The following is a 21,599-nucleotide window of genomic DNA, read 5'->3' as shown; positions in this document are numbered from 1 at the left end:
GCCCCCGCGCACACTTGGAAGCGCCTCCCCACGCCCCTCCCCTGCCCTCCGCCGCCTCGGCCCCTCTGCCTCCCCGCCAAGAGTCGCCGATCCACCGACTGCCAATCCTCTCTCTCTCTCTCTCTCTCTCTCTCTCTCTCTCTCTCTCTCTCTCTCTCTCTCTCTCTCTCTCTCTCTCTCTCTCTCTCTCTCTCTTGCTCGCTCGCTCGCTCTCTCCCTCTCTCTCTTGCTCGCTCGCTCAACAACATGACAGACTGGGCAGGAGCGGCGGCTGGGGCGCAGCGGCTGTGCTGGCGCCGGCGGCGGCAGGAGCTGGAGGATTATTATTAAATCACGCCGCTCCACTCTTGGCCACCGGGGGTGGACACGACGGGACCCGACCGCCCAGAAGGGGCGGGAGGACGGAGGACAGGGGGTCCGGGAAGGAGCCCCGAGCGCCCGGGAGGAGCCCTGATCACCGCGCCAGCCCTCCAGGTAGTGCGGGCCCCGCGCCCCCCCTGCGCCCCGCGGGTCGCGCGTCCACACGCGGCCGCGCCCCGGCCGGCCCGAGGCGGACGCGGCCGTGACCGCCCCGCTCCCGAGCAGCCCCCACCCAGGCCCCGGGCTCTGGCCGTGGGCTCCCACTCGGAGATCCGGCCTGATGGACCCGAGGCAGCGAGGCGTTGGGGCTCCGTGGTCCCCGGCCGGAGGCTCCCCCGCCGCCCCGGTGGCGCTGCGGGGCGCGCAGGGTCACCCGGGCAAGAGTTGGCACGGGCTCTGGGCTGCTCTCCGCCCTCATCGCTCGCACCCCGGAGGTTAGGGGCTGCGGGGCAGCTCCAGAGCGGTGCTCACACCCGGCTGCTGGTGCCAGGGCGGGGATGGCGACGAGAGGGGGGAAGGAGAGGAGGGGGGCGGGGAGTCTGGGGCGCCCGGAGGAGCCGCAGTGCCCACGCGGGGACCGCCTCTCGCCTCCGCCGGCAGGTCCTGGGGCTCTGGGCTTCCTGCTTTGGAGTCAGGACTCTCTCCCGTGGGTGACAGGAGCCGCAGAGGGGACTCGGAGCTGAGACATTGCTTTGTGGTGGCGCATCCAGGGCCCGTGTGTGTGTGTGTGTGTGTGTGTGTGTGTGTGTGTGTGTGTGTGTGTGTGTGTGCGTGTGTTGTCCCCAGACTCTTGCACTCATTGGGTCACCAAAGCAGAAAGTCAGCCCTGATGAGAAACTGCAGGTGGTTTCCAGTCTACCCCTGACCTTTTATTCATTTTATTTATTTATTTTTTTGGCTTGTGTCCCAGGGACTCTTACCCAGGCTTACAAGGTGATTGAAGGATTTGTGAATGGTGGGTCTCTTGCTCGTGGAGGAGGCTGAGTCTTGCTTATGTAAACCTGGAGGTATCCAGAGTGAGAAGAAAGGCTATTTATGGCAAGAAGAGTTGTGAAATTTCTCGGGGTTTCCTTCCCACTACACAAGTCTCTCCCTCCCCCTTCCCTCTCAGAATTAGAAGCGATAATGCTTTTTTTTTTCTCTCTCCCTGTTGTGGCACCTCTGAAAAGAAATTGAGGAGGAGCGAAGAGCTTTCCTGTTAGTCAGGTAGCCAAAAGTGCAGTCCTGAAAGTCCCTAGATCTCTGGCCTTGTCATGTGTTTATGCCCTTGGGTCCTCAGCTGCTCGCACCTCTCCCAGCCCTCAGGAAGGACCCACAAGACAGGAAATACCTGCCTGGATGCAACACCTTGCATTTCGGTTGTCTTCACAGTCGCATAATTTCCCAGAGAAATGATAACACATCCTCCATTCTCCCCTCCCTCCAAAGGCTCTTAAACTAATGTACATAGAGTTTGCACAAACTTGACTTTTATTGAAAGCCTTTGGGAGGACGTGTGAAGCAGCCACAGAAGTGAGTTTGGAGCTATCATTACTGTTTCTTGAAGGAAAAAAAAGTTATTAAGGGAAGCCCAGAACACTTTTAATCTAGGCTACACTGTGATTCATTTGTTTTGGTTTCTTTCTATTCATATTTTCAACAGGGACACATAGCAAGGACACATATTCATATTTTCAACAGGGACACATAGCAAGGACACATTCATATTTTCAACAGGGTGCATTGTTAATGTGAGGCTTAACAATGACTTGAAAATTGATATTAGTTCTCAAAAGTAGCAACCTATCTTTTTGTAGAACTCCAGACTGTTTCTGATTATAGAACAGTGCCTTGATGAAATTGCCATGGGTGGAAACTACACACTCAAACCAACACCCCTTAAGTCACTTCTTATAGAAAGATAAATGGTCCATCTGTAATTAGCATGCTTGTGTGCCTATGAGTTGATTAAAGGATTTGATTATAACCATTTTGATCAAAAAAAGGACTTCCTGTTTTCCCTCCTCCATGAAGGTATCTTTCCTTCACATATCAGTTGAACTGAAAGGCAAAAGAGAGGAAAGGATTTGATAGTTTGATTGGCTAGACTCATAGTAAAGTGCCTTTTGCACACTTAAGCATGTACAGTTTTATACATCAGGGTAGGCATCAGATGATAAGAACCATTCCAGTGGGGGGCTTTGCCAGGCTTCTAGAACTTAGAGATAATTGGGAGTTAGTTAAAGCATGATATCAATTATCTGTGTTTCTGTAACCACTGAAACTCATGTTTATGAATACCTTGTTTTAGGATGGTCCAAGTAAGTAACTTTCATATTTTAAAGCTGCTTATGTCATCAAATGTTAATCTACATGAAACTCATTTATTATATTTTTACAGTGCTATTCAAGTTTTTTTGGGGGGAGCACCTTGTTACTCTTTGCTGTATCAAAGTAAAGGACAATGCAAGGTATGGCTGTAGGCCCTGTGCAAAACATGCTCACAGGGGCATTCCTGACTCCTGTCCATCAGAAGTTATTGGTCAATCAGAAGGAATCTGACTCTTACTCTGGAGTACAGTTAACAGCCCCAGGAGAGTAAGAAATTCCATGTCTAAGGAGGAATCCTGGAGCTCCGGCCATGACAATAACATTTTGTACTGTATTTTGTCTGAAAAGTCTACTGAGGGTAAGTCAGATATTAAAGGATAAGGTGGACTAGTAAATTGTGTATGAGAAAAAAATATAAAATCTAGGAAGAAAGGCTCCCATAAAAGAAAGTTAGAAATAAGGAAAGAAAAGTTTGTTTCCAAGTTGCATTAGAGACTGTCTTAGATATTTGTTAGGTAAAGTGCGCTATCTGTTTCTCATGCATAGCATTCCGTAAATTCTATACTTGTCACAAATTGCTAGTTTTTCTGCACCTGGGAAGACAACCTTTAGCCTTTTAATGAAGTATACAACTAATTGCAGTGTACTACCATTCTACCTTATTAATACAATGGATTGGATCACGTCAGAGGTACAATAGAGTAATTTGGAGGAAATGTACTTAAATGTTTAAGTACATTCAAATGATCTTGAAATGTTGAGATAGGAGTGAATAACAGACTTATACTTGTGTATGTGAAGGGGTATGTTAAGTTGTTCCTGACTCAAACTCCCTTAGTTGAGTGATAGTGTCTAAGATAACAGTTTTAATGAGCTCTCATTGAGTATTTAACATTATATTATCACATAAATGTACAGCTGCTTAAAATCTATTTTCTAGATTACTTATGTTTAAACGTTATTAGTTTTATCAGGAAGATTCAATCTCATTAAAGTTGTTATGTGCATCCATAGAATAGAGCTCATTCATCCTTATGTTACTTACTACAAGCATAGAATTATGGTGCCAGACATGTGGAGATGCCCCAATTTTAAAGATCTTTTAGCTATCTCCTGATAAATAAACTGTCTTAATAATTAGAGCTACAGCATGTTCTGACTCTCTTCTAAATGTAGTTACTTGTTCTTTGGTTATATATTTATTTGTACATATATAGCTATACATATATATATACTCATTGTTTGTAGACAAATGAAAAAAATGCTGAAATGCATTTCTTCATTTTAGTAAAACAAAACAAAGCAACAAAAAAAATCAAGACAGTCTTTGAACATATCTATTCAACATGATACCCCAAAAGTATGTTATAGTGACAACAGAGAAACTGTACAAACATTAAATATAGCTTCCAAGAGCCAAATGGAATTACTTTCAGATTAGCTGAATTAAAAGATTTTCCTGTGTATTTTCTTGACAGTGTATAGATGAGATTTGTGACAGAAGTGAAAGCCAATTTCATATTTGTGAAAGAATGGAATGATTTCCAACACAGGCTACAATCCAGCCAATGCAAGCCAGCCTATCTGCTAATTGGTCACTTGTGAGTTTCTTTTTGGACTCGATGTCACAGGTGTATCATGTTGATAATATAATCTCACCTACTACTGAATGAGTGACAACTTCTGTATGATTTCCCTATTTGGTCAGTGACAGATTCAGCTTGCTTTATGTTGCAGACATAGGTTTGTATTAGCAATATTATTTTCCATATGACACTGTCAGTTCTCAATAAAACATAAAGTGTGGGGTTGGAGAATCAGTGGGGAAAAGTGGAGAGTTATGAGAAAACACTGCAACAAAAAGAATCATGTTCCACCATGAAGCGTAACCTAACTATTAAAATGTGAAGCTAGCTATCCTGCAGTTGACAGAGTACCAAGACATTCTTAGCATTATTAGGTGGAACAATAATAATGGCATTTTAGCTGATTTCATATCAAAATTTTAAAAAAGAGATAAGGAGTGAAGTCTTTACTAAGTTCTTCAGTACATTAAGAATGATTAAATGAGCCATGCCATTGTCACATGTCTGGATCACAGTTTGAAGCCAGCTCAGGGAAGGAAAGTCTATGAGACACACAAAAAAAGCCAGAAACAGCTGTGTCGTTCAAGTGTTAGAGTGTTGACCTTGAGCAAAAAGAAGCTCAGGGACAGAGTTTAGGCCCAGGGTTCAAGCCACAGCACTGGTAAAAAAAATAAAAGTTTAAAATAAATTGTTAATGGGCCAGGAGTTTGGCCTAGTGGTAGGGTGCTTGGCTAGCATTCATGAACACCAAGGTTCAATTCCTCAGTACCACATACATAGAAAAAAGCCAGAAGTGGTGCTGTAGCTCAAATGGTAGAGCTCCAGCCTTGAGAAAGCCCAAGGACGGTGCTCAGGTCCTGAGTTCAAGCCCAGAACTGGCAAAATAAATAAATTGTTAAAAGATTGTTGCTGTGATCATTGACAGAGAAATTGATTGGCCAATTCCCTGACCCTCTACTGCAATACTAAAGCATAGTTTTTTGATTTGTATTATTTACACTGTATCCACAAATTTTAAATTTTTAAAGTAAACTTATGAGAAGATTAGGATTCATTAGTGGAGCGCACTGTTACTAAATAGCTTGCAAAATCTTTCATAAATAGGAGATAATGGCTAATTTTTAATCTAATACAGCGATGCTCAAACATATGTTGCCTGAGCAGGCATGACAGGGTAATGCCTGTAACATTAGTAAAATGCCAAGACTGGAACCCACAGAATGAATTAGTCAGAAACTCTGGTGTGGGTCCTCTGTATTCTTATGCATTACATAGTCAGACAAACATGAACTTTGTTTTTGTATTTTACAGTGAAATTTGAATTTGTTCCTGAGAATTTTGCTGCCTGATAATGACCCTAGCCTATATCTTATTGGTAGTCCCTGAGAAAGCAAATATTATGCACAGTGTACAAAATTTGACAGTTTTCTGTATGATATTGTTTATTCATATGTGCTATTTTTGGTTAGAGCATGTAAAAGTAGGCTTTCTCTGAAGATTACATTTGTTGTAACTGTGCCATGTATTGAGGGAGGAAGGCCTGGGTTTAGGGCTTCTGATTACAATAGCTTTTAGCTCAAGGATTTCCTTAAAAATACAGTATTTTCCTTGATTTCCAAGTGCATGTCTCCTAAGAAGTCTTCACATTCTTTCTGTCTTTTATTTTAAATTGTATTTTATTGTCAGGTGATGTATAGAGAGGTATATCACTTCTTGAATATTCATAACCATTCCCATGTTTTTCTCCCACTTTCCCTCACCCCACTCCCTCTCAATCATCTTGTTTTCCCCCTTACCTATTTCAAATAAACACATAAATGTATATGTAATGTACCAGGTACCAAAGTCAGATACAGTAACAACATGAGATAAACCATAGTACATTAAGAACAATAATCCCATTCTTTCTTATAACTAAAATTTATTTCTCATAAAGTGTTTGACCCAGTGTCTCTTAAAATTATCCACTGCCCATCTCTTCTTGCATTGGAATAAGGCCTTTTCTGTAAGACTGGGCCTCTTGCCCTTGAAATCTGTAGTCTTGAAACTACAATCAGTTTCCTGGATCTGTAAACATTGCCAGCTGTGAGAGATGCATGCTTCTTTTCTATGCTCATCCTTGGATTTCGTGATGACAATTACTTATGGCCTCTAGCCATTTGCCAGCTTGGCTGGATTTCTTGGAACAATTTATGTCTGCGTCTCTATGGTGCTTTCCAGACCATGGTACAAGTCATCACCAGTTTATCACCATCACCAGACAGGTTTATTTTGCTACATGTTCTAATGGAGATCTACTTACTCATCATCATTAATTACGACATTTTATAAATGTTAGGTAATATGGTCCATAAGAACCACACCTCCTGTGGTAGGACCTTAATAACACCTGTAACTTATGATTGTTGTAGATCCACTTAGCCTACCATAAATGAAATGAAAATGATTTCGCCTTGTGTGATGTCAAGACGGACTATGTGAACACAAGTATATGTACAATGTATGCAGTATGTGTAGTAATGTTTTAGAGCTCGCTATTTTTTCTTTTTTGAGTCATTTGTTAATATCAAGTGAAGTTGCCTCTTCTACTTTCTTCTTTTTTTATTTATTTTTTTATTGTAATTAGTAAAAGGGTTACATGATATTTGCCAGATAGAAGGTGCATTAATTCACATACATTGATACCCTTTCCCATGTCTTGGTACCCATTATCCTCCCGCCCACACCCCACACCCGTCTTGGTTTTCCCCCCTTCCCTATCAAATTTCAAATAACCAAATACAAATAAATTCAATATATCAGTTTTGGATATGATTTGTTTAGAATTTATAAAGAATTATGCTTTAGAGATCTGTTGCCTCCTTACTCATTAACAAAAGCTGGCATAGTCTTAAGTCCCAGAAAGTTGTATTAAGCCAGATCTGCTATGATAATTCAACCTTCTAAGAATAACAGTACTCTTCCTCTCTTGTTAATACAATTCAGAAAAGTCTGTAATATTTGTGTACCTACTTTCTGAAATGAACTCTCTTATAAATAGTTTAATATATATTTATTGTTAATGAGTTTTTATTATACAAATGATGATGATGATGATGATGATGGTGTGTGTGTGTGTGTGTGTGTGTGTGTGTGTTTCACATACTATATGAGACCAATTTGTCTGAATCTAGGGAATGTGTCAAGTGAGTGCTCCTTTCTAATATATAAGACTTTCATCAATTCTACTTGAAAACATGAAGGAGAAGGCAAATCTGTCTTTCAGGAATGTCATACAAACAGGTTAGAGAAAGGAAGAAAATGCCTTTAAATCAGACCCAAAGCCAACATTAGAAATATTGTCTAAGTATAAATTATTTCAGACAATATTTCAACGTATTTGATACAATACTAAACCAATGAGTTCGTATAGGAGTCTCAAATCTTTAAAGGAATCTTACCTAGAGAAATAATTGAAGACAATATATGCTAAAAGTAATACTTTACTTACATGCAAACAATAAGGAATGCTTTAATACTAAGACAATCTGTGAATGGCTTTCTACAAGGTGATTCCTAAACACACAGATTTACAAACTGGATCACTAAAGAAAGCATAATGGATGAGCACACAAGAAGTAATATAGCCTTAACAGCATTATTAAGCCTTACAGCATAATTAAGACTGAATATTGACTTTGGTAATCTTGATAGTGCATTCCAAGATGTAAATATGATGGGGTCTGGGAGATAACTTCATCCACAGCGGTCTGGCTTCTGGAAGAACAGAGGGCCCTGATAGGATTACAGGCAATGGGCAATATGTAGTCCAAGCCCTGTTAACAGTTCTCATGGAGGAAAGACCCCAAAACTCTAGCTATTTAGTGAAGTCAGAGAAGCCTCAGGTCCCAGGCTCTGGAAAAGGTTGATGAGAAGTTGTAAAAGTCAGCGTTGTCACATGATCATCATATGAATGTAAGATAGATTGATAAAGTTGAACTTTGGAAAATGCTTCAACCCTTCTTTGGATCTGATAGACCTATCTCTTCTAGTTATCTTTCTTAGCAGGGAGCTATCCACGGTACTGGGACCCTGCTGGCTGATTTTGTGAAAAGGATAGTCTATTTTTTGTGTTTGTCAACTCTAGAATCTGCTGTTGTGAATGAATTCCTCATTGGGGGGATGAATTCTTCATCTCAATAATTCTGATGGGTCCTTTAAAACTCACTTCCAATGTAAATTCAACAAAGACCATCTTAATCCCTGATAGAAATCTAACCCCAGTTTCTGCAGTAGCTTGTGTTATTGCTATTAAAATTCCACTTACAAGGATTAGAACTCACTGCTTGCTTTAGTTTCAGATTCTGTGAGGGGAAGCATTTTTGATTTTATGCTCTTTTGCCAGTAGTTGGTATAAAAGGGAAACCTGAAGACTTGTAATGAGTACTGAAAGAATAAATACAGCGTGGCTTAGGTGGTTGTATCTTGGTGTCCTAAGTGAACTTTTTTCAGTTCCAGACACTGCCCTGTCTCATATTTAGGATCATTTTGAATTAAAAAAAAAACACCTTAATTGATCCAAGACATGAGAAAGGGTATCAATGTATGTGAATTAATGCACCTCCTATCTGGCAAATATAATGTAACCCTTCTTTTAATTACAATAAAAAATATGAAAAAAAACAAAAAAACTTAATTGAGAACTCTATTTAGAAATTTCTATTTAGAAATTTGGAAGAAAATGAAAGACATGGAGCAGTTACGACATCATACCACAGGCATTCCAGATTGCTGAGGCCTTAGGAACCCCCAAAGTGGCAGCTCAGGAGCTATGGTGAAAGCAGGTCACAGGGGAGAGCCTGTAGAGTCACTTCCTCCACCCAGACTCTCTCTGCAGTCACTATCTGAAGGCATCTGGAATGCAGCATTTCCTGCTGCTCCATAGGAGATTCCCATTACCAAATGTCCACAAATCTGAAACTGCGCATGCCCTGCAGAATGCTTTTGTTTAGCCAATAGTACTCAGCTCTGTGCACCTGTGAGTTAAAGGAACAGGTGTGTTTACTGTCCTTCTGAAGCTATTCAGTTCCTGGTTGTAGAACTTGTTTTATTCATGGAGCTTGATAAGAATGGGAGTTGGTTGAATGCTTTCCACATTAGTGACCTCTTTTCCTGCCACATTGACTCTTGTTTTTTTTTTTTTTTTAAGAGATGTTTAAACATTTTGTTAGTTATTGAGATATTTTGAAAGCATTATCATTAATTTATTTTAAATGATCGCTTATTATAAACATACCCTGTTCAAGAACTAATGCTGTATGATTGAATAAAGAGAATTACTGCATAGGCTATAATCTTCTAAGTTTGATCATTCTAAAGGAAAGACTACAAGTGTATTAGAAGTCTGTATCATAAGTAAATTTTAAGTGTAAAGAAAGGGACATCTCTCAGGTTTGCAAATTAATACTTGTTTTTCCCGTAGACAAATATAAAAACTCATACCCATTGTTAGTATAGCAAGTTATTATGCTTATTAGCCGGAAAGAAGATTCATGAGAATAAAAGGTATGTTTGGCTACTGCAAGTCATTTGGATTTGTCATTTGGCAGGGCACATATACCTAGTAGGGGTTATTTATGTATTTGACATATTCAAAGATAATTCAATCTATCATCCACTCAAAAGAGACCTGGCAAGTGTGTTGTATATTTACTCTGTATGTGAGCAGGTGCTGGGTCTTGAACTTTTACTAGATTCTTTCTATTTTAGGCTAGTGCTCTTTCATTTCTCTGTTTTTTCTTTTCCTCTTTTATTATAGAGTCTCACAGACCTTTCTGTCAGGGCTGCCTTGAAACTGAGATGGGTAGATCATAGACATCGTATGGAGTTAGAATTACAGGTGTGAACCATCAGTGCTGGGTTTGATTTTCATGATTTATTGATAGTCTTGCTCTTCATATGCTATAGGGAAATAATGCCTTCTTTATTTTACTGGCTCTGAATGTGCATTCTCTAAAGTGACTTTCACATTATAAAAGTACATTCTGTTTGTTTTTTTATTCATTGAAATTGCCTTGTCTGCCTGGGCTTAGCATTTCTTGATAAGCGCATCACACTTTGTTAATCCAAACATGCATCTCATACTTTGTTAAGGTCACATCACTTAGATCGCCCTCTTATGCATAGCATATGCATTTAATCCTTTCTGTTTATGCAAACCTCAGCTGTCATTACAGGACTAGCTCCATGAAACCTTCCATGACGACTTCAACCCGCCTGGGGAGTTCCCTTCGTGGCAATCTGAGTTGTGAGCAATACCTAGTTGGCACCAGACAATTAAGGGCAGTCTGTTCTGCTACAACACATTTTCCTGTCATGTGCATTTTTCCTTACATGGTGGGTGAATGGGAGACTTATGTAGGTGAAATGGGGAAATTAGTTCCAACCTCCCCCCACCATATGTTAGTATTCATCTTCACCAAATAACTACAGCTGAACACAAAGTCTACTAACACAGACAGATCTAAAAATACAACAGCAGGATTCAGTACTATTTATTTACTCTTTTCTGGGCTTATTGATGGGCCACAATGACATTAGTTCTGGAAGTGCTTATATTATTTTTTCCAAGTAATTTCTCAATATACATGTGATTTTAGTAAGATAACATTGCCTTTTTTAACTAATAGGGGAAGAATATTACATATTCCCCCCCCCCGTGTGTGTGTGTGTGTGTGTGTGTGTGTGTGTGTGTGTGTGTGTGTGTGTGTGGTTTACTAGAGTTGAGCCCAGAGCCTTGCATTTGCTCCAACATTTTGTGTTATTTCATTTTGCTTTTGAGGCAGACTCATGCTACCTTTGTCAAGACAAACTTCAAACTTGCATTTCAGTTATATCTGTATCTCAAATAGCCAAGTGTCACTAACCTGGCCACTCTATTATTACGTTTCTTTATTAACAATCATACCTGCCTTTTGATGCATAGGGATGATTATAAAAGTTGCTGTGATTTTATTTGGTTAAAATTTTGTTTTATAAGTTGCATAGATTTGGGGAGCTTTTGCCACATCTTTTAGATGTTAAATAAGCACCATATTCTCTGGAAGCTCGAACTTTCCTGCGCATTCCTCCCTATGTCTGCAGTGCTCTCTCATTTCAATTTCTTCTCAAACTTTATCAGAGAAAAAAAATGAGCAATAGTATGCTAGCCTAGGGGAAGGACCCCACCTCAGCTGGAGTACCATTTGATAGTTTTATTTTTGTATTATACCATGCCATTTTCTTCCAGAGTATCAGTTTTATAATTATGTGTGAAGTTCAATGTGTTTTGGTCTTCTTAGAGTGCAGGCTCATGCTAACAGAGGACATGCTTTTATTTTTCTCACTTTGTGTATGTATGTGTATGTGTGTGAGAGAAATGATAGAGGCAGACAACTGAGAATCAAATTCAGGGCCTCCAGTGCTTTCCTCAGCTTTTTTTTTTAATTTTTGCCAGTCCTGGGCTTTAGCTCAGGTCCTGAGCCCTGTCGTTGGACTTTCTCAAGGCTAGAGCTCTACCACTTGAGCCTCAGCACCACTTCCAGCTTTTTTTTTTTTCTATGCATGTGGTACCAAGAAATTGAACCTGGGTCTAATTGAAGGTATGGTTTGATGAGTACAAGGATTTTATTTATTTAACAATTATATATATATATATATATTTTGCCAGTCCTGGGCTTGAGCTCAGGGCCTGATCACTGTCCTTGGACTTTCTCAAGGCTAGAGCTCTATCACTTGAGCCTCAGCACCACTTCCAGCTTTTTTTATTTCTATATGTGGTACCGAGGAATCGAACCCAGGTCTTTGTGCATGCTAGGCAAGCACTTTAACCACTAGGCCAAACTCCCAGCCCTTAACAATTATATTTTGAATAATCTTTTTTTTTTCCTTTTTTTTTTTTCGATTGTGGGGCTTGAACTCTGGGCTTGGGTGCTGCTCCTGAGCTCTTCAGCTCAAGGCTAGTTCTCTACCACTTGAGCCACAACACCCCTTTTGATTTTCTGGTGGTTAATTGGAGATAAAATTCTCACAGACTTTTCTTCCTCAGGCCAGTTTCTTTGTTACCTTGTACCTGTAAAATATTCTCAAATAGATTTCAGATAAAAATCTCAAATAAACTATACTTTTCCAATTAAACAAAAATACATCATTTTTAATGCATAGGATAAATAAGCAATCGTGGAATGCTCAAAATCAAAATAATCCTTAAAGTAATGAGTTGTATTATGCAAATAAAAAGCATAAAAACAATTTTAGGTGGGTCTGGCATGGCCTGTGTTTTGTGCTCAATGTTATTCACTTTAGAGTGAAATTTTGTGGCTGTGCTAATGTGCCTTTCTGATGTATGTTTTTCACGTGTACTTGAATCCACATTATTCATGGACTTGACCTGACTCACCTACTTAACATTTCAATAGCTATGGAGCAGGAAGTGACTTTGGATTTTAGTTTCATAATGTTTACTTTAGAAGATAATTGCAAGGTAGGACAATATGATCAGAATGTAGTCCTTGCTTTAAAGTTCATGTTATTTACTTTTTACTGTTTTGACTTTATGAATAACTTTTCTGTGACCTGACTTGTAATCAAAATGATATGTTGTCATTTTACTTTTATTTGATTTCTTTGGAACTTTATTAAAGGATCAATGTCCTTCTTTAATACATTTGATAGAAGCAAAATTAAACCAAGTGATAAAAATTAAAAACAGTCATTTGTACTGTGCTGATCTAATAGACATTGTCATAGGATGCAATTTTTTCTACAGTATTGACAAATGAAGGAAGAACGAATAGATTTATTGAAATAACCTGTGACCTACTGTTACAAAGTATAAGCGTTGCATTTGTGGAAACCTACTCTTGAGGAGCTTACTTAATACTATTATTAAGTACCTATGAAGCAACACTCTTATCTCTCCAAGACTTACAAAGAAAATAATATTTACATGGAAAAAGGAGAAGGTGTCTAACTAATAGGAAACAAAAGCAAATGAAATAAGTTCTGCTTTTGTTTTTGCTGTAAGATTACACAACTTCTTTATTTTTCACATTCTTGTATTCTATTCATTTGAAAAGTGAGGCCAATTTTGTATAGCACAGATGTCAGATTTTGATCGATATCTTCAGTGCAAATCTAGAGGACCGAAGGAGTATTTTTCAATATCTGAAATCTCTTTTTCTCAACTGTTTTCATGTCCACATTTAAAAAGTATAAAGGGTATAGTCGTCAGAAATCATCTGTGTTCCAGTACTTATTTCCTCTAAATTAGCAAGGAAAGTTTGTTAGTAACTCTTATTACTGGCAAGCTTCATCCAGCAACTTGTAATTGGTTCAATAATAAGTTTGTAATAAAAATGTGAATTATATAATTAAAAAGGGAGTTGTCATTGGAGGATTTAGTTGAGTTGTAATAGTTTTGTTAATTTTTAACTATAAGGTAAACACAGCTAATTTTGTATCAGGCAAATTTGATACAGTCAATTCTTGGTCATTATTTATCCAAAGGATAATACATTTGTTTGAACAGAGTAGCTTAGAAACTAGTTCACTATATGATGACTGAATCTCCTTAACTTGAGGAACTAGAACTGTGTGGACTAAACATTTATGTTATTGCAAATAGTTTCTGTAAAGACATAAATTATTTCCTTTAAAAATAGTATGGTATCCTTACAGAATGAACTAACATAGGATTAAATATTCATTTTCCTAATTGCAATAATTTATAAAATTCTGTACCATTTTTCATTTGATTATCTTCAGGCTATTATTTATTTGGCTTTACTTATTCATGCAGTGATTTATTTATTTATTTTTAAAACTCTAACTTATCTAGTATTTTCTGTGTGAAGGTGATTGTAAAGAACACTCAGATGTGATTATCTCATTTTATTATACATGGAAGGATTTTTTGGGTCCTTGTTTTATAAAGATGGTTTCAAATGTATCCATTTGTCCATGATTACTCAATATGTATATGGTAGAATAAGTTTTTGGGGATCTATCTTATATATTTTGCTTATTGTATCAAATAAAATGTCCCATTATAAGTGGCCTCACAAACTGTGTATCAGTGGCTCACATCTGTAGTCCAACTACTCAAGTTTTAAACCAGGAGCATCTTGGTTCAAAGCCAGCCCTGGCAGAAATGTCCACAAGATTCCATCTCAAATTAACTAGCAAATTGCTAGACTGGAAGTATGACTCAAGTGATTGTCAGCTATGAGCATGCAAGAGAGGCAGAAGTGTTTGAGGGCCCAGAGTTCAAGTCCTAGCATTGGCACAAAAAAAGAAAAGAACCTTGAGATTTTACAAATCATGAATGATTTTCTAGTCTATTATAGAGCTAGTACTTGTAGCTCTGAAGATGATATTTGGTAATATTCAAGTGCTTGACAAGCTGCTGCAAATTATCCTAAAAGGTACTTTTGTGAAAAATATAAACGTTAAACCTCAATCATTGATATTTAAACAAATTAATGTACTAGAAACTTAAAATTGTAGAAAATATTAATAAATTCATTTCAGGATTGCAAATGTGATGAGTTCATCAACAAATAAAATACTGAAAACAGCATTCAATGTTCATATTCAAAATTGAAACACTTCATTGACTGTGCCAATGTGTCTTTATTAAAAGAAATGTTATTTAGGACAGTTAGCTTTGTAACGTGTCAGTCAGGTTGGGGGTAATTTCAAGCACGATTAGTTTATTTGAAAATTGGGATTAAATTTTGAGTTTACTTTCAGGAATTAAGGAAATTAATAGTTCTTCTTCCTCTTCCTCCTAGAGAAGCATGATAATATAAACAAAATAAAAGTTTTATTTTTTGATGTTTTTGGACCCTTTAAGGCATTCAATGATTTAATTTCAAAAGATCAGAATTACTTTTTCAAAAATATGTAATGGGCAAATTGTACACATCTCTAACATTGAGTCCATATGTTGATTGGCAACATTGTATGCAAGGATTCATGCTGAAACAGCTGTTGTGAGGATGATGGAGATTTTATATTGCAGCGTTGATACAGGAGTAAAGGCTGTGAATGAAAGGAAAGAGGTCAGGATAGATAATTGTTTAACTACAAAGTGATCCTGTGGCTCAAATGGTAGAGTGCTAGCCTTGAGCTGAAGTGCTCAGGACAGTGCCCAGGTCCAGAGTTCAAGCCCCATGGCTGAGGGAAAAAAAAGGAAAAGAAAATTGTCTAACTACAGTAACAAATAAAACCATGGCACTCCTCAGGAGAGGTATTAGGGACTGTAAACTGCGTTCCTGAACTTATCACACTTCAGTTTCACTGCATACTTATTTTTGATTGCAGTTTTATGATGGGTGAGCCTGAGAATTAAAAGTTAAATATTTTTCCTGTGAACTCACTGCTAATTAGTGTCTACCTTTAAACTCTTTTCTGGCATATTCTCCAGGGCTCTCAGGGTGAACCTTGAGCCCTCTTTATACATCAGCTTTCCTGCTATAAAACATAGGACTAGAAACACTTTTTTTTGGCATTCTTGAGTCATTTCTCTTTGCTTCCTTTCCTGTTTTGAGGACCGGAAGGAGTAGGGTTTCACCATGCAGTTTAGGTTCAACTAGAATTTGTAATCTTCTTGCCTTAACCTCCAAAGAGCTGGGATTTCCTCTGTGGGCTTTTGAGTAATTATTTCTTGATATTTTGTTCGACAAGTATATCATACCCTTAAGAAAAGGCATCAATAGTCGTGTGGATTTTAGGAAGTTATTTTGGCTTTGTTGGAATGTCATACATTCTCCTTTCTTAACAGCAGCTGTTTTGCAAAACTTCAGTGATGTTAGTGATCACAGGTAATAGCTAGAACAGATATATCTTTGATGGTACAGATCAGGACTCATGAAATTGGTGATAGGCTTGTTGTTTTACTGATGGAGGATGTTGTAGGAGGTAGACAGACTAAGTAAATAGTCTAGGCTACAGGTAGAAAGCATTCAATGATTTAATTTCAAAAGCTCAGTACCAAACTATGCCATGGACAAATCTTACTGAAGGAACTCCATCCAGGCAAACAAGCAGAGTGTTCACACTCATAAATAACCACGTTCCGGGCTGGGAGTTTGGCCTAGTGGTTAAAGTGCTTGCCTAGCATGCGCAAAGACCCGGGTTCAATTCCTTGGTACCACATACATAGAAAAAAGCTGGAAGTGGTGCTGAGGCTCAAGTGGTAGAGCTTTAGCCTTGAGAAAGTCCAAGGACAGTGCTCAGGCCCTGAGCTCAAGCCCAGGACTGGCAAAAAACAAAACAAAACAAAACAAAACATGAAGTCATAAATAACCACGTTCCCACAGTGACATGGAGACGAACCAAGATTTCCTCCAGGAACGTCTGTATATTTTGTCGTATTTGTTGTTATTGGGACATGCCGCTTGGTAGGACTTTTCCTCAAATAACAGGATTATGATATTAATATTGGGGAAATGATCTCCTTGGGAATCATGGACAATTCTACAAAATAAATACTTGGCCTTCGTGTTGGAGGTAGCTGGTTAGTGATTGTTATCCCAGCCTTAAGTAGGAAATAATGGCAAACACATAGACTAACCTAAACTTATTTTCAGTCACGCCTAATATTCAATTATTCCATAAAATGCTTTCATCCTCTGGAAGAGAGAAAGTAACTAATTGGAGTCAGACAATATACTTCTCAATGTTCTTGGCCTTACTACGACAATTTTGGATAAAAGCTTAGTATCTGTATTGTGACACGCCTTTAGGTCATTTTGAAAATCAGGAAAAAAAATCGTTGAAGTTAGAATTATTTAGAATTTTACTTCACATATTTAGTCATGCAAAAAATTAGAAACATCTGTACAGGAATTATTTTTTAAAGTCTCATATTCAAGTTAAGTCTTCATTGTGCTTAAAGGCAATCATTTTCTGTTTTGCAGAGAATATTGTAAGTCCGTCAGCGGTCACCAGTGTTTAGGCTGACTTCCTAAGCTGTAATCAGTTTTCCAAAAGACTAACTGCCAACATAAATGAATCTGAGTTGTACATAGTTTTTTGACTCTTTTGAACAGGAGCCGCATAGTAATGATAGTTGCCGATGTAGGGGAGAAAACAGCATATGCGGACTTACAGTTATAGTAAGTCCTTGCTCTTCCATTAGTGCAGATATATACCATTAAGGCTGACTCTTGCCACTTTGAGTGAAAGAGTCGTGTGTTTTGTAACCACTGGGGTGTGTGCTTTTTATACCCTTGTGGGTGTTTGTTTTAATATCATTACCAGCGCATGGCACATTTGGAACATAACATTTATGTTCCTTGTAGGCCATTCATCTTCATCACCCTTGTCAGTGATCTGGGTATAATAAGCAATATGTTGTTCAAACCAGTACTGACACTGTGACCTTCGCATGTACAAGACCTCCCGTTCCTAAAAGGAAAGGCCATTATCTTCCTGAGCAAGCTGGCTTTCCTGGATTTAAATAACTTTATAGAGAATGCCTGAGGTAGTACACTGCATTTCATATTTATTGATAAATAACTTTGACAATCAACCTAAGGATCTAAATAATTTCAACTGAGTGACAACACACACAGAGACACACACAGTGAATGTATACAATCCCTTTGCAATTTTGTGGTTGCTGTTTATTTAAAATAACATTATGCAAGGCTTTTTGCATAGATTTTTGTTCTACTTTACCAAGGTAAGGCAATTGATTCCAAAATGTTTCAACAACCAAGTTGGCTTGAAAAAGATTTGCTTGGCTGATTAGTCTGAATGACAATATGAAAGATTTAAGACAAATTGTCAAAGCAATTAGAGCCAAAGTTCTTCCATTGCTGAATGATGAAAATTTCACGCCTGGAATACTTTCAAATATACCTAAAAGCTTCTACCTGTGCAAAATAAAATGATAGCAATTAAATGAATGGGATATGAAAACAAAGCAGATAAAATTGCCCATAGCATTCAAAGTGTTCTGGCCATTCAACAATACGGGGATTCTTTAAAAATGCTTACTTATAACTTTCAGTTTAGGCATTTTTTGTTTGAGTATATTTTGATCAATATCTAATTAGTTGATGGTATTAAAAATTAACATATAAACTCAATTATTTGTGATTTTAAAGTTTATTTTGTAGACTAAGCATTGTATATAAATATTGAAGTTACAAAAGAGATTGATAGGTATTTGATAATTAGTATGCATTTTTCCTATCAATTCTCTGAAGTGTCAAGTATCTAGAAACATCCATCAGGGTCAGGATATTTTGTGTGATTGAAAAGAATCAAAGTATAAAGAAGATTCTTGGATGGGAAACACTAGGCAATCATTTTACATTTTTTGTAAAATATAATTGATTCTAGGAGCTCATTACACAAATAGACTTTTCTCCTTTCACTTAGTAGCTATTTGGTTTTCAACAAATATTTACTCAAGTTTTATAATGTTCATATGTACTCATGCTTATATTATGAGAGTTACTGGCTAGATCAGAAAGGAATCTGGTATTAATGGGATGGTGTTCCAAAGAAACAGCTCTAAAAATATACTCTATATTATAGTGCATGAAGTAGCAAATGTAAGTGCTATAAAAATGCTTATAAAAGGCTATGATTTTAAAGGACACATTTATCGCCACTGTATTAAGTAGGAGAATCTCCATCAAAGGAGTTATATTCAAATTTCCCTCTGAAGTGTGTTTATGCCTATCAATTTAAGATGATTTAAACTGCAAGTAACCAAAATGGAAAGAAACAGCAGAGGGGACTTAGTAGCTTACTTAGATAAAGGTTCACGTGGAGAGCAAGCAACAGTTGCAGTTCATTTCCAGTTCTTGCTCCTTTTCCTTCTGGCATCAGCTCTGTTTCCTTCCTTTATGGGTAGAAGGGTGGCAGGAATGAATTCAGAGGTCACAGCAGTGCTTTAACAAGTCTTTTGGAGAAGAAACAGTGCCCCGAGAAATACTTTCTGAAATCAAATTGAATTGGAGGAGATTCAGGTTTGCAGCTTGGACCTTGATCTGTAAACCTGGATAAATGAACATGATTGTGGCATATACATGTGAGTTGAGGTTAATCCTCAGAGCTGATTTTTCCTGAGTCTTTGGCTGTGTGGATGAAGGTTTAGCATATTACAGTGAGCAGGCACAGGAAAGGATGCATCCCCAGTCACCAGCCTACAAAATCTATGGGAGTGTGAATTACACCATATTAGGAAGACATGGAAGCATAATGTGCACATATGAAGGAAGGCAAATAGTGTGTACGTAGAAATCTGGCTTTTTAGCTGGGCAGAAGTAGAGGGTTTGAAAGTCACTTGTCAGAAATGATATGGAAAGGGGATTATACACGGGAATGTTTTGTGGTAGGAAGATATGAAAAGTTACTGTGAGGATGCAAAGAAGGCTTCATCCGTCTGTTGATTGGTAAGAACTTTGGAATTCCACTGATCTGTTAGCAAGCTGTCTCTTCCCTTTTCTTCCTGAGTACAGAGCAGGCCTTCCTTCACTAACTGGTTCTCTCTTATACTATTTCGATATGGAAAGATGAATGCTTTATGTGTTTAACGTGATGTTTCCATCGGTGGTTAGGTTTCATTCATTACTTGGCAACAATGCCAGCATCCATCGTATAATGAATGGTACTTTCTAGAAATATTCCCTAGAAATGAAGACTTCTAAACTTTAAGTATAATTACTCACAACAGAAATTAACAGAAATTTAAAAAATGCAGAATAGAACCCACAACCCTGAAAGGTTTGATTAAAAAAGGTACAACCAATAATGCTTCATCCTAAGCAAATGTGAAGAGCTGCTGGACTGATAGCTTCTTAGTTTACAGGGTTTTTATATTTCCTCTCATGTTTGCTTGTTCCATGTGTTTGTTTCTTTTAACATTATCTACCTCATTTTTATTCTTCCTCTATGCAGAGTAAGAACACACACATTCATGGTGTACTAGGCACTGTTGTAATATCTTATGCATAATGAAAGAGTAATTAATCCCACATACAGTGTGTTTACACATTCTCATCTATAACAAACAAGGAGACAATATACTCATATACTTATACACTCATATACTTATTAATATACACTTATTGTACTCATATATTTATTAATATACTAAGTTGATATTTTGCTATAATTACAAGAATCACTTAAAACTTTGAACTATGTGAAATTAAAGAGTGACCTTTTATAAAACAGATGTTTTCTTTTTTTGATAAATAGAGAAATAGAAATGAAACATTTGAAAGCAAGGCTATATATATGTATATATAATATATGATTACATAATATAGTTATACATTTCTTATATAATTATATAAGCAATATAATATAATTATATTGTATAATATGTATTATATAATATATAACTATGTATAACCCTGCAATTATATAATGTGTACATATGATAATATATGTTTAATATGCATGTATATTATGTATATATTAGTATGTCATATATGTCTATTATATACACATGTTATATGTGTATGCATACTATGTATTATATATGCTATATATAGGTTCATAAACATACCTATCTGTCTGTTTCTCTGAGTCTATTCTTCTGGCTCAGAAGATTAAAGTAATAAAAACTGAGCTGTTGTTAAGGGAAGTCATAGCATGGCAGAAAATAATAGGTTAGTGACATGTGGAGGCACAGAAAACATAAGCTAGGTTCTCTCAGTCTGACCTTCTTTTGACTTAGGAATCTCATTTCGACTTTTAGTTTCTCAATAGACTTCTGCTTGAGGAATGATTTCCCATTTCCTCTGGTGTACATAACAGGAGGACTCCCCCTTAGTAACTGACTCTTTCTTAATTCATTTGTAGTTTGAGATTTTATGTGCTCTTTATCTTTTAGCTCCACAGAAGTCAAATGCATCAACAAATATCAATAGTAACCCAAAATTCCTGTGTATACATTGCTCCTCTATTGATTTTGCATCTGTTAAGTACATTCGGCATGTTAAGAAAATCAGAAACTAATATTAGTCTGTTTGTGTTTATCCTTCTACTTGTAAAAGTTAGCAGTAATGGGTTAGATATATTTCAGTCAGAAAGAATTTCTACACTTTAACATTTATTTAAATGAGACTTTCCGTGCTCTGTGCATACAGTATTCTAGAAGCCTGGAACAAAAGAAAAGACATCAAAACTCTCCCAACGGTAGGAAGTGACAAGAAGAGAAGCTCAGTGAGTCATAAATAAGCTAAATTAATTCAGGAGCTTCGGGGTGCCACAGAGATATAGTTCCTACCTTTTGATCGCTTATAGAACAAAAACACTTCCTTTCTATTCTTCTCTGGTCTGTAGAAATAGCCT

At 37.5% G+C, this 21,599-nt stretch overlaps 1 protein-coding gene across 1 annotated transcript in view; it reads left to right on the top strand.

Moving 5' to 3' along the window:
* Window positions 1-317: 317 nt before the first annotated feature.
* Ccser1 (coiled-coil serine rich protein 1) overlaps window positions 318-21,599 on the top strand; it is a 373,946-nt gene continuing 352,664 nt past the window's right edge. The window contains exon 1 of the mRNA XM_090356800.1: window positions 318-474. The gene's annotated coding sequence lies outside the window, so the exon portion shown is untranslated. The remainder of the gene's footprint in view (window positions 475-21,599) is intronic.

This window comes from Megascapheus bottae, chromosome 23 (assembly GCF_031878675.1).
Source record: "Megascapheus bottae isolate mThoBot1 chromosome 23, mThoBot2.hap1, whole genome shotgun sequence".
Taxonomy (NCBI): domain Eukaryota; kingdom Metazoa; phylum Chordata; class Mammalia; order Rodentia; family Geomyidae; genus Megascapheus; species Megascapheus bottae.
The sequence above is the reverse complement of the archived record's forward strand: the minus strand, read 5'-3'. Positions and strand labels throughout refer to the sequence as shown.